The 14,188-nt window shown below is 42.5% G+C and overlaps 1 pseudogene; it reads right to left on the reverse strand.

Annotated features, from left to right (window-relative positions):
* LOC111139595 overlaps positions 1-14,188 on the reverse strand; it is a 36,120-nt pseudogene that overhangs the window by 3,793 nt on the left and 18,139 nt on the right.

Here is a 14,188-nt window from a genome sequence, read left to right on the forward strand (position 1 = left end):
TCCATCCCCACCCCACTCGCCCCTCTGCCTGCTTGTGATCACTGTAAAATAAATAAATAAAAAACTTAAAAAAAAAATAAATATAGCCAGTTGGCAACTAATATTAGCCAAATTCACTTTATTCCATTAATACAAAATATTCCATTTTGGGGGCACCTGCATGGCTCAGTGGGTTAAGCCTCTGCCTTCGGCTCAGGTCATGATCCCAGGATCCTGGGATCAAGCCTCACATCGGACTCTCTGCTCAGCGGGGAGCCTGCTTCCTCCTCTCTCTCTCTGCCTGCCTGCCTAGCTATGATCTCCGTCTGTCAAATAAATAAATGAACTCTTAAAAAAAAAATTCCATTTCAGAACACTGACTAATGCAATACATCAAAATAACAGATATTAAAAAAAAAGATTTTACTTATTTATTTGACAGACAGAGATCACAAGTAGGCAGAGAGGCAGTCACAGAGAGAGGGGGAAGCAGGCTCCCGGCTGAGAAGAGAGCCCAATGTGGGGCTCCATCCCAGGACCCAGAGATCATGACTGAGCCAAAGGAAGAGGCTTAACACACTGAGCCACCCAGACGCCCCTCAAAATAACAGATTTAAACAAAACATATTTGAGTACGGTTGATCCATCAGTAAGATATTTGGTAGTAAAATCATGCCAAATACAACATTTGAAATTATATCTCAGCAAGAAGGTTTCAGCAAACACTATGACAAGCAGTCAACACTGAGAGCATTTTCATGAAAGTGAGGCTGGGAGTAGGGGTCCAGTCCGGGCTCTCCCCGTTCACCACACACAGGGTGCCTGAGCGGGGACCCAGAGAAACAGGTAAAGGTGGAAACAAGACAAGGGCAGTAGGAGGCTAGAACTGTTATTATTCATGGACGACGTGATTACATACCTGAAACAGCAGATTGTATTTCGAGGTCAGACTAACAAGAGAATTGAGAATGTCGGGGAGGGAGAACTTCCCCTGCCCTGTGGTCCATCTCACTGGCCTTAGAATCAAATAGACGTGAGACAGGCGTACGTCCGTGGAACCCAGACAGATATGCAAGTCCAAAGACAACAAGGCACCACGGAGCTTACTTGAGCTAAGGAGAGGGACAGGGAAGAAGACTCCTTGGCAAGGCGAATAGAGAAGCTGGGAAAAACAAGATTGTTCCATCAGGCAGACAAGGGGCCTTAGTTAACACTTGTCTTCCTGCGCAGGCTCACCTTTCTGATGTGTATTAGGCAGTTACGTGGGAAGCAGAGGGGCTTTCCTGTATCTGCTGGGTTTTTACTACTTTTAGCTCAAAACAACCTTTATGTGCCACTTTTTGGAGCAGCCTGCCTTGGGTCCCTACAAGAACGCAGATCAAACCCTTAACACAGTGACATCAGTCTTTCTGCTTTACTAGCAGTAATTAAAAAATAATGCAACCAAAAACCGAACGGGTTGCATTTCCCATCAGCAAATACACTGTGACTCTTTCTTATGAGGCATTTCTAGATTTGTGCAAAGGAGAACATAACATTAAACTTATCAGGTGGTCTGGTTAAATTAGTTTCTGACTTAATAGAAGAGATCATCAATATCCTTACTATTATGAGTTGAACTGTGCTTTTTCTCAGGGAAGATACTGTTAAGTCGTAACCCACCCGCCCTCGGCCCCCGGCTTCCTCAGTGTGATCTAACTGGAAGTGGGGTCATCACTGATATAATGAGTTAAGATGAGGTTATCCTGGGGTAGAGCAGGCCTTTAATTCAGTATGACAGGTGTCCCTATAGAAAGACATGCATCTTGTGAAGATGAAGGATTGGAGTGATGCACCACAAGCCAGGGAAAGTCAAACACTGCTCACCAAGACCAGAAGCTAGAAGAGCAAGGAAAGATTTTCCCCGACAGGCTTCAGAGAGAACATGGCCCTGCAGACACCTTCCACACTCAGGAGTAGGAATCAATACATTTGTTTTGGTTTTGTTTTGCCTTTTTTTTTTTTTTTCCTTAACATTTCTGTTTAGGGCCACCCTATTTGTGGTACTTTTTTTTTTTTTTTTTAAGATTTTATTTGAGAGAGACAGGGAGAGAGAATGCACATGGGCAGGCTCCCTACTGAGCAGGAGCCTCTTGTGGGACTCGATCCCAGGACCCCGAGATCATGATCTGAGCTGAAGGCAGACGCTTAACAACTGAGCCACTCAGGCATCTCCATTTATAGTACTTTCTAAAAGCAGCCCTAGGACTCTCATATGTTTATCAAATGCACAATAAAACAGTGTAAAATTATTTACCAGATACTGAAGTCTTTTCAATATATAATTATTACAAAGAAACTGAGACCTCATCTGTGATACAATTTAAAGGAAAAACACTGGAAATTTAAAAAAATAACAATAAATTTGGAATCAAATTTATTTATTTTTTTTAAAAAAGATTTTATTTATTTATTTGACAGAGATCACAAGTAGGCAGAGAGGCAGGCAGAGGGAGAGGAGGAAGCAGTCTCCCCGCTGAGCAGAGAGCCCGATGCGGGGCTCGATCCCAGGACCCTGAGATCATGACCCGAGCCGAAGGCAGAGGCTTTAACCCACTGAGCCACCCAGGTGCCCCTGGAATCAAATTTAAATGAAACTTGAGGATACAGGGATAGGAAAAACAAAACAAAAGAAAACAAACCCAAAACCAAAAACAAAACAAAACAACAACAACAAAAAACCCCAAAACCCTTGTATGGGGAAAACCCTGTCCATTGGGGCACTGGGGCTGTACACACTCCACTGAAAGAAAACTTCGGGTGCCTCCATTTTGACCTCAAACTTTCTGGTTGGGTTCTTCTTTCCAGCTCAAGTCTCAGCTCACATGGAAGATCCTGAGAGCAAATCAAAATCATCCTGAGGGAAACTGAAACCACCCCCTTAAGCAGTTAAGGATGGCCCTGAGCCAGCCAGTCCCCACCAATGACTGACTCACAGATGCCATCGCTTTGACTTCCACTGCCTACCTGCACTACTCATCCACCCACGTTTGCCCTACATTTTCCTTAGAAACCTGGGAGTATTTTCAGTACTTTGGAGACCGTCTTGGAGAGGCTACTCTGCTCTCTTCCTACTGTCCACCTCCCCGAAGCAAATCCCTTTTTCCTTTCACCACCACTGGTTTCTCTACCTTTGAATTTTGTTAGCAGGAATGGCAGAACCTGGTCTGTTTGGGACCCCAAAAGATGTGGATCCCAGCCCTCCTCTGTGATGTGGGAAAAAGAGGCAGAAGAGAAATTATTAAATGCCCTTACTGTCTACAGCCCAATGACAAGTCCTTCAAACAAGCAGAGCGACATTCCTCTAGGAACTCGGCTGCCTTGATGTTAACACTTCGCTAAGGGCAAAAGTCAATCCCAGCCTGACCCCCCTGGATCCTGCAAGTCTACTTTAACATGTAAAAATTCCTTTAGAATTTTCCCAATGCAGGGCTCAGACTTGAGCCTCAGGCAGACACTTAATGACTGAGCCACCCAGGTGCCCCTAGAACTACACTGATTATGGCTCTGAGAAAAGGGAGGAAGGTCCTGCACAGTAGGGAAACAGCTTCCCTGAAGGATCACCCAACCACACCGGATCTGACCTTGACTGGATTATCTACCTGGGAAACAGCTTAGAAGCAAACCCAGCAGATGCCTTGCTGATCTGGTCTATGCCACTGCCCAGAAATCTTCATCCCAAACATCTATTCTACCCTGTGACATCTTAAAGCTGCCCACATGATTTCATCATCTAACACCCTCCTCCATGCCTTGTCACGGATCTAGCCAGGGAAAGTAATCACTGACATCCAACAGCGTTAGTCCTCAGGAAGACACAGGTGGTCAATCAAATCATCAGGATAGATGAGGACTTCCCTACTATCAAGAAATCCACATTTTCCATTTCTTTTTCCCACTACATGTATTCATCAGATGACACCAGCAAGAGCTCCCTGTGCCTTTGCAGTGACTAAAATGAGCCACCTCTGGGTCCCTCCCAACATGGGAAATAGTTCCTCACATTTCCTTTTAATAGGTCCTGTCTTTCTGGTGAAGGATGGTGCCTTCCTCAAATTTTACTTAGACTCACATCCCACATTGTGGTGCTAAATGTCTGCATTAATACCCATTTGCTTTCTATCTAATATCAATTAAGCATTTTCTGAAGACACTATCTCAATAATATAGGCAAAAAAGAATGGTTGTAGTGCCTACATAGGTGGTAAGAAACATGACCGCAAATACAACTGGAGATCTGAAGATAAGTAGGTCATAAAACAAGTACAAGTTATTTTTCTACATCTAGGGAGTCACAGGCAACTAGGGATAGTTGTCCTCCTCTACATGCTAATTCTTCAGCTTAAATATTTTCTGTCTCTTCCCTGGGCTACCTCATCACTCCTATTGGGATAGATGTCTCTTTCTATTGGGGTATCTATGACACACATAGGATGGTCATATGTGCATGTGCCCCTCATAGACACATCAAAACAACACTCAGTGTAGGACGTGGGGCACATACTTCCATTTAGGGCCATGGTGCAGTGCTATAGAGTCCCACATCTAAGTCCAGAATATGCCATTCCAACTAAAACAGATTGAGAGAAGTGCTGTGGGAGGGGGAGTCTTCTTTATGAGACATGGGAAGGAAAGCACTGGGAGAAAGGAGAGATGGTGGCTTACAAGGACAGAGTGCAGATGTCATATGAGATGTTCCACTAACTTGTCACCCTGCATTGTGCTGACTGGGGAATGCACTAGTGAGANGAATGCACTAGTGAGAAGGTCTCCTGTTAGTGCAAGGTCCCTGCAAAACTGCTGGCTACACAAAATCAATGCCAAGTAGCAGTATCATGGAGTACGTGAGCTCAAACATGAACAATATCTCTCTGTTACACACCTCCATAATACATCCACTTTAATATCATCGTATTCACAAAGAGGAGATAATCACATCATAGACTAAGGGGAAAACATAATCACATAGCCCTTAAACCTTCAGACCACTGGGAAAATGGATTTATTGTTCTTCTCCAGGATCAAATAGGTGATTGATTCAATCAGCTCCCTACAGCTCACAATGAGACAGATGAACCCTAGACATAGGACAACACATCATTCATGACACACCCATATCCATATGTTGAAAACCAGTGTTTTATTAATGAAAATATATTATGTTCACACGTACACTAAGTTATGCTTTTCAAATCCACTCTATTGTTGACATTCGAAATACAGAATACACATGTGTAAAAGCATTTGAGTGTTGCATGAAAGATGTGGAGTACCTATTTCCAAAAATTTCATGACAGAGGTACACTCCTCAGAAATGTGTATGTTCAATGGTATGGCATTGGAGGGAAGAGTTAGCTACCCTCCTTCAGTCATCTTCAGGATCTTCTCATTTAACCACATCCAGTCATACTCCCTAACGGTTGCACTTAGGAAGATACATTCATAGTTTACTGCACGGCTACCTCTTTTTCCTTAAAGAACAATTAGGAAAACCTCCTATTTCTAATATTCAGGAAGTTCTTTAGTTTCAATACATCCAGAAGTGTGTGCTCCGAACACCTATCCCATGGAATCTTACATCAGTGTTATAACCATAAGCACCATCTCCACTGAGATGTACTTCATATGTTGTATAGCATATGGTCCTCTTCCATGGAAAATTAGGTATGCATGAGTCCCACTTAATGGAGTAGGACATCTAATATCTTTGATGTAGCAACATGGGTGTTCTTACGCACCCACGAGGAAGACAAATTTTCCGGAGTGATTTCAGAGGAAATACATTAATATTGTTAGTCACAAATCTCAAATAGGGTTATTGTAAAANTACATTAATATTGTTAGTCACAAATCTCAAATAGGGTTATTGTAAAATTTTAAAAATTACTGAAATCCATATATATATATATATATATATATATATATATATATGAAAAAGTCCATCCACTAAAACTGTTCATCAGATTACCATATAAATTTCGTAGTGTTCAGGTCTGATTTCTCCTTATAATCACTATTTTCATGCAGGGTAATGTCTGAGTAGGGTGAATAATGCATTCCATTGGCTTGATTTCTGTAACATTCATTGGCATCTGATGTTCAATTCAATAGTTTTCTAAACATTGCTAACTTTCAATTGACTTCCCTTAATGCACTCTCTGGTGTGTGCTCCAATGTATACTAAAATGAAGGCCTCTCCACATTCACGATGTTCCAAGGGTTTGAATCTACTATGCATTTTGACAGATTGAGTAAGCACTGAATTCCAGTTACAGGATTGGCCTCATTCTTTATATTTCACACTTTCACTCTTGCATAAAAACAATGATGTGAAGAAAGTTGGGAGTCCCACTGAGAGATGAGACACATTCTTAGCATTTGTACACTTACTCTCCTATTTAAAATCTCTCATATGGAGTGAGGAGGGAGCAGTCCTTAGGCACTCTCTCACATTCATTACATCCGTAATTTTCTCTGCAGGGTGAATTCTGTGATGTGCAGTAAGGGTTGTGTGCCTGCTAGAGGTTTGGCCACATTATTCATCTGGTGTCTTTCCAGTATGAATTCTCTGTTTAGAAGGTGTGCATGCTGGAAAAAGACCTTGCCACACTGGTTTTATTTGTGAGGTTATTGTCTAATATGAATTCTTTAGTAGGCATGAATCGGTGAGCACTCTTTAACCAATTTTGCTCACATTCTCTTTTTCTTTCGTTCTTCAAGATTTTATTTATTTATTTGACAGATAGATGGAGAGAGAGCACAAGTAGAGAGAAGGGTCAGGCAGGGGGAGAGGGAGAAGCATGCTGCCCACTGAGCAGGGAGCCCTATGCAGAGCTCAATCCCAGGACCCTGGGATCATGACTGGAGCCAAAGGGAGCTGCATAACCACCTGAGCCAAACAGGTGCCCCTGTTCTTATAGTCTATACACTGGTAAGCCTTCTACCTAGTATGAATATTATTTTTAGTGAGGACTGAGTGCCTGTAATGGCCTAACAACATTCTTGATGTTGGTAAGGTTTCTCTCCAGGATGAATTCTGTAATGTTGAGTAAGGCCTGAGCTGTGGTTAAAGGCCTTGCCACAGTCTTGATATTGGTAAGATGTCTTTCCATTATGAAATCTCTGATGCAGACTAAGCCTTGAGCGCCAGTTAGAGGCCTTGCCAAATTTTTGGAATTCATATGGTTACGCTCTAGTATGAGTTCTGCTATGTCGAGTGAGGTGTGAGTTCACCTTAAAGGCCTTGCCACATTCCTGACATTGGTAAGGTTCTCTCCAGTATGAGTTCTGTAATGTTTAATAAGAGTTGAGCTGTCTCTAAAGGGCTTGCCACATTCTTCACATTGGTAACATTATTCTCCACAATGAATTCTGTAATGGTGAGTAAGACCTGACCTCCAGCTAAAGGCCATGCCACATTCTTGACATTGGTAAGGCTTCTCTCCAGTATGAATTCTGTGATGTTGAATAAGGTATGACCTCCGGTTAAACCACTTGCCACATTCATGACATTGGTAAGGTTTCTCTCCAGTATGAATTCTGTGATGTCGTATAAGGGTTGAGCTGTGGATAAAGGCCTTGCCACATTCTTGACATTGGTAAGGTTTTTCTCCATTATGAATGTTGTGATGTTGATAAAGATATGACCTCCACTTAAAGGCCTTGCCACATTCTTGACATTGGTAAGGTTTCTCTACACTATGAATTTTATGATGCCGAGAAAGGTTTGACCTCCAGGTAAAGGCCTTGCCACATTCTTGACATTGGTAAGGTTTCCTTCCAGTATGGATTCTATGATGTTGAGAAAGGTGTGAAAGGCAGTTATAGGCCTTGCCACATTCTTGACATTGGTAAGGTTTCTCTCCAGTATGAATTCTGTGATGTTTAATAAGGGATGACCTCTGGTTAAAGCTCTTGCCACATTCATGACATTGGTAAGGTTTCTCTCCAGTATGAATTCTGTTATGTCGAGTAAGGCTTGAGCTGTGGTTAAAGCTCTTGCCACATTGTTGACACTGGTAAGGTTTATCTCCATTATGAATTCTGTTATGTTGAGTAAGTTTTGAGCATGATGTAAAGCCTTTGGCACATTCATTACAGTTGTAATTTTTCCCTGCAATATGAATCCAGTGATTCATATTAAGACTTGAGTGATCATTAAAAGCCTTGCCACATTCTTGACATTTGCAGGTTTTCTCTCCAGAATAGATCTCCGAATGTCCATTTATTGATGAACAGTCCTTAAAGCTTTGATTGCCTTCTTCACACTTGTATACTTTTTCTCCAGTATGCATTTGCTGATGTTGAGATAGTGTTGAGTGGCAGTCGAAGGATTTACCACATTCCTTAAAGATATAAGTTTTCTCTCCCTGAGGGATTATCTCATTGATGTTTAGGCTTGATGACTGACTAAACATGGNAGGGATTATCTCATTGATGTTTAGGCTTGATGACTGACTAAACATGGTCCCTGGTTTATTACATGTGAATGGGCCTTTTCCCTCATGTATTCTCTGATGATCACCAACACTGGAGGACTGGTTACGAGCTTTCCCACATTCATTATATTTATGAGGACTGTCTCCCAAATGGTGACCATTATGTATAGTGAGGTTAGAGCTTGGATGAAAGCCTTCCCCACATTTATCACATTCATAATGGTTCTCTGCAAACCTAGCCCTGACACATCTGTGAACCCTAGAGCCCTGGTCCAATGTTTTCTCAGATTCAGTGCATTGAGCAATTCTGTCTCCAGTGGAAAGCCTCTGGTCATACTGTAGGGTCGACTCCTCAGTGAAGTCCCTCTCGAATGGATCCCACTGAGCACTTTGTTCTTCATTTCTAAAACTCTGATATAAGGTCAGGCCAATCCTATCTTCCAAACGGCTCAAATCATTATTTTCAGCATGGACTAGGTGACTTTGCAGACGTTCCAAATGGTCTGTCCAAAAATAGCTATGGTTGAGTATTTGATTGGAGCTTGTGCTGACAGAGACCCACTGCTCTGCAGAAACAGTTGACTTAAAAAGGGAGGTCTTCCATAGCGGTTTATATCCTTCACCATTTGGGGCAGTGACATTCTCATTAAGGGCAATTACCTTGGTTTTGGTGTATTGTCCAGGATTTCTTTGATGCTCTTCACTCTCCCCATCACTGTCCCAGTCTGTGCATAAGTGTAAAATCTCAACAGCACTATCTTTGTATCTGTGTGTTGACCTGTTCTGGAAAGAACCTTCTATGCTCTGCTGTAGCAGGAAACTCGGGGTCTCATGTGAAGACAGAGCTGAAAGATACCAAATAAAAGTAAAACCATTGCACTTACTACATTCAGAAGAATACACTGATGGCTTCAAATTCAGAAGCACCAAGTCACTCAGACAATGTCAGAAAGATGGCTAAGAAAGAGTCATCAGGACCTCATATCCCCATGGATACGCAACATGGTACACAACATATTGATCATGTATCCTAACAGATAATTCTGTGGTATGGTCACAGTGGGGCAGAAATCACTTTCCTGTATCTCTAACAATCACAAAAAGGATATATGAGCTCAAAGTTAGCAGAAGAATAGAGGATATGGAAAACAGAAAACTGAATTGAATCAAAGAGAATACAGTAAAAAAAGGAACATATCAAGCACAGGAAGAGTTGTTTGGCAGAAAAGATCAACAACACTGACAGCCCATGAACTAAATGAAGAATAACAGAAAAAAGACTGAGTATAATGACAAGTGAAGAAGTGAAAGAGGACAAAGTATAACTGACTGTAGAAATAAAATTATAAGAGGCAACAATATTTGAGGGGGGGAAATCACAAGATTTTGGGTGGAGCTACAGGGAGAGGGAATCACATGCAGGCATCACACTAGATACACAGTGTGACTTGAGCCTACATCCCAGGAGCCTGAGATCAAGATCTGAGCAGAAATCAAAAGTCAGTACTTATCCAAGTGATCCAACAAGCACCCAATTATTTTTTAACTCTTATCTCTGTGGTAAAGTCTCACTATTTTTTTCTCACTCCTTGAGTACCCTTATGTTTGCAACCTTAAATTCTACATCAAGCTCCTTACTACTGTTTCCATTGTATGTCTGCCCTTGGTCTTATCTGCTGGTTTTCTTTGGGTTAAATTCTTTCATCTCGGCATTTGTCTAACTCTCTACTTTCCTCTGTCCATTAGAAAAGTCAGTGATGTGTCCTGTTGTATCCTTCAGACCAGTGGTCTGCAGGGTCTCTCCTTGCCTGCTATGGGCAGTGTTTGGTCCCCGGCCTGAATGTGGCCAGTTTGAACTAGGTGAGCTCTGCTCCGATTGTGAGAGTAGACCTGACGTCAACTCCACCAGGACTGCGGTCCTGCAAAACTCTCTGCTCAGGAGACGTGATGTGGGCAAGGGCTCACCTTGCTGAGCCTGAGGCAAGCCTCACTGAGAAGGCAGGTCCCCTCAGATCACAGGGGGTGGGGCCTGGTGCAAACAAGGAAGACAGCCAGTGTCCTCACTGAGTGCGGCTCTGCTTTATGCTACAGGACAGGAGAGGGCTCCCATGTTTTGGAAGCCACATGACACTGAATGTTTCCTCTCAGGAATGTGCTCCTAGACTACTGAATACTCTCCCCACTGTGCACCCCAGGTGTTCTCTAGGTGACTGTTTCCATGCTCGGTGCCCCCAGGTTGTTTGCCAGCATTCTCTCCAGGAGCACCCCAGTGCCCTTCTGGTTCTATCCCATCCAAACCTGCTGACCATTAAACCTCCAGACTTTAAGATGTGCTGGTTCCAAGAACTCATGAAATTCAGCCCTTCTCCCTCTCCAAGCCAATGGCTTTGGGAAACCTCCTTAGGTCCTCTGTCATGACACCTACTGCACAACCGGGGCTCCCTGCCCTCCACAATGCTATACGCCTTTCCTCCCTATACCACGTCTCCACACTATCTGCCATCTTCCATGTGTTCTCTTCTCTCCTCTTACTTGGGGAGTTTCTCCTGTCACTCTTCAGCCCAATGTCTGGGGCATTTAGGATGACCTGACATTTACCTAGTGGTGCTCATGACAGGACACATGAGTCTAGGACCCTCCTACGCCACTGCCATTTCTTCTCCTCGAAATCCTTATTGTTTTAATCCTGTTAAAACTCATATGGATTTTATAAAGCTGGTACACAAACCAACACATAAAAATTAGTTTTGTTTCTACACAAAGAAGAACAATTCCTAAAACAGAGACATCATACATTTACAGCAAACCTCCACACACCCCCCCACCCAATAAATGCTTCCAATTTAACCTAAGGGTAGAGGTCAAACTGGAATCGATGAAAAGTGTAATATACTGTGCAGGAATCAAAGAATGAATAAGTAGGAAACCTAACTATGTTCTTTCACTGGAATAATTGACACAATAAATCTTGAAGGGATCTACAGAAAATGCAATCTCTGCCAAACTCCAATGCCATTTGTGCACAAAGATCAAAATCCATCCTCTTGTTGTAACCCATACCCAAAATAATCTGGGAAATAAAGAGCATATATCCTGATTTAAGGCATACGACAAGGCACAGTTATCAAACTAATGTCCTACAGACATGACATCAGGAATAGAATAATGGAAGAGTCTGGCTGAGCTAGATGTGCACGTCTCCAATATTAATGTGTAGGACCATGAACTGAAGATCCTGTTAAAATTCATACTCTGATTTGGATGTTTGGGTGGAGTCTTGAGTTTCTACTTTTCACACATGTGCCACCTGATCAACAATGCACGCTCCACTCAAAATTCCAGGACTGAATCACGATAGTTTTAAAGGTTCATAAAAGGGGGGCAGAACATACAGGTGAGTATGGAGTCCTTTGCTTCCCTTCAGTCTTCATTCAAGCCAACCCTACTCCTGCATATCAAACTTAACCCAATCACTCTTCTCTGCACCTCCTCTTATTTTTCTTTCTTCAATTTTCCATGCCACCATACTCATGGAAACAGCTCCCTCCTTCACAAGAAATGCAGGTGCAAATTGCTTCTGGCTGCAATGCTGGATTTTGTAGCTTGGATCCCACTGAATCCATGGCCTTTATCAATTTCAAGATTCCCCTTCATTTCTACTAATACCCATGGCTTCAGGCTACAAGATCACTTCTTTGAAACTAGGCTTCCTTCTGAAAGATGACTTTGACTAAAATGAGCAGTTCTACAAACTCGTTGCACTTTCTGGTCTTTCCCGAAGAATCCACTTCCAAAGAAAAGCCTTCCTGATGCTCCTCAGTGGTGAGAAGACAGAGACCAAATTCAAGGAAATGGAGTTAAGAAGCTCTCACAGGAATAACTGGGCTGCTCTTCCTGGGCTGCCTGTGAGGATCACAGGCTCTTCTTGGTTTTCCAGTTCCCTTCTTTGCTCTGCTGGGCACATGCTTCTCTTTCCCTGTCCCTTCCCTTCTACACTGAGGAATGTTTATCTCCACTGTGATACCGATCAGTTTGCTTTCCTAGGACTTCATCCTACTGTGAGTACTTAGGATTAGCTTCTTTGGAAGAGTAGGTTTAGTTTTACTTGCAAATTCTTTTTTTTTTTTTTATTTTAAAGATTTTATTTATTTATTTGACAGAGAGAGATCACAAGTAGACAGAGAGGCAGGCAGAGAGAGAGAGGGAAGCAGGCTCCCTGCTGAGCAGAGAGCCCGATGCGGGACTCAATCCCAGGACCCTGAGATCATGACCCGAGCCGAAGGCAGCGGCTTAACCCACTGAGCCACCCAGGCGCCCAGGAATTTACTTGCAAATTCTTAAGACACTACTTTAATCTATGTATGTATATCCTTCTTGATATCCATCTTGATTTCCTTTCTATTAATATATACTCTACAATGTCCCATTACATTAGGTGACAACATGTGGACTCAACAACTCTATAGGTGCTACTATACTCACCAATAGTAGCTAATATCTGGCACCATAAAATGCTACAGGAAAACCATTGGAGGAGTTCCCTGTATTCTTTTCACCCCACAGAAGCCTGTACTTCCCATTCCCACTTCCTCATTTTGCAACTTCCTCATGTTGCCCATCATCCTTCTCCATTCCACACTGGTAACATTCATGCTATTCATTGTATTTGTGTCTCTTTCAGCTCTTTTCATTCTGTCTTTTCATTTGTGATAATGTGGTTTGACCCAGAAGGTGTTATGCGATGTGAACTAAGTGACATACAAATACTATACGTATTCACTTATGTGTACAACCCAAACAACAACTTAAATGAACAAGAAACAGACCTATGAATGTCTATTTTGTTTTTAATAAAGTCCACAGATAATCTCAATAAATATAAAAATTCCAAGATGACACGTATTCTATACTGTAACCCATTGGTCTGTAACAGTGTTCCAATACTGGCAGAAGAGAAGAGGTTCCCAGGTCAAAATTCAAGTGTCTTATGGCTCATGACACAGCAAACATCATAAACATCTTCATCACACTAATTCCACTGGCCAGCCACCCACCCCCAACTCATACAGGGACACACTGCACACGTGGTGGGTTTGTGTTAGAGACTCTGAGCATAGGAAACCCCAGTATCTTCAAGGAACATCTAGCATATATGCCCGATTCTTGGCCATGAATGCAGGCCATCTATTTTCCTGTACAAAAACTCATCTGTCCTCGACCCAAGATCAAGATGCTATCACTATACTACCATGCATTTTTATACACAAATGGGAGTGGAATGACCATTATAACCAAAACGTCAATCAAGGAAACGCTCACACAGATCACGAGGTCACCACATGACTTCAAGGAAGAGTGACAATACTGTATAAGGCACATGTATGATTTGGCTCAGATATCCACCACAGTACAGATTCATTTCCCTTCATGATCTTTTGCTGCTCACCTGGCACTGCTATACAGTCACACGCAGGGTAGATCCCAATGTCAATGTACCTAGAAGATTTGACTTTAAGATCTTCCAACCATTGGCCATAGGGCCAACTGCAAAGGTCTGGAAGATACCCAAGATGCACACCGTACCACCAAAGACACATCCCAGGCCACTCTGTGAACCTACAAAGTAGCATTCATCCGAACTCATGGTAGAAATCCTTCACCCACAAGCCGTCGGTGTGGGGGGATTCCATTACAGACAATGTCCACTGATTGCCTATTCCCCTGTTTAGATG

Source organism: Enhydra lutris, unplaced genomic scaffold (genome assembly GCF_002288905.1).
Source record: "Enhydra lutris kenyoni isolate GAN:26980312 unplaced genomic scaffold, ASM228890v2 scaffoldscaffold111, whole genome shotgun sequence".
Classification (NCBI taxonomy): Eukaryota; Metazoa; Chordata; class Mammalia; order Carnivora; family Mustelidae; genus Enhydra; species Enhydra lutris.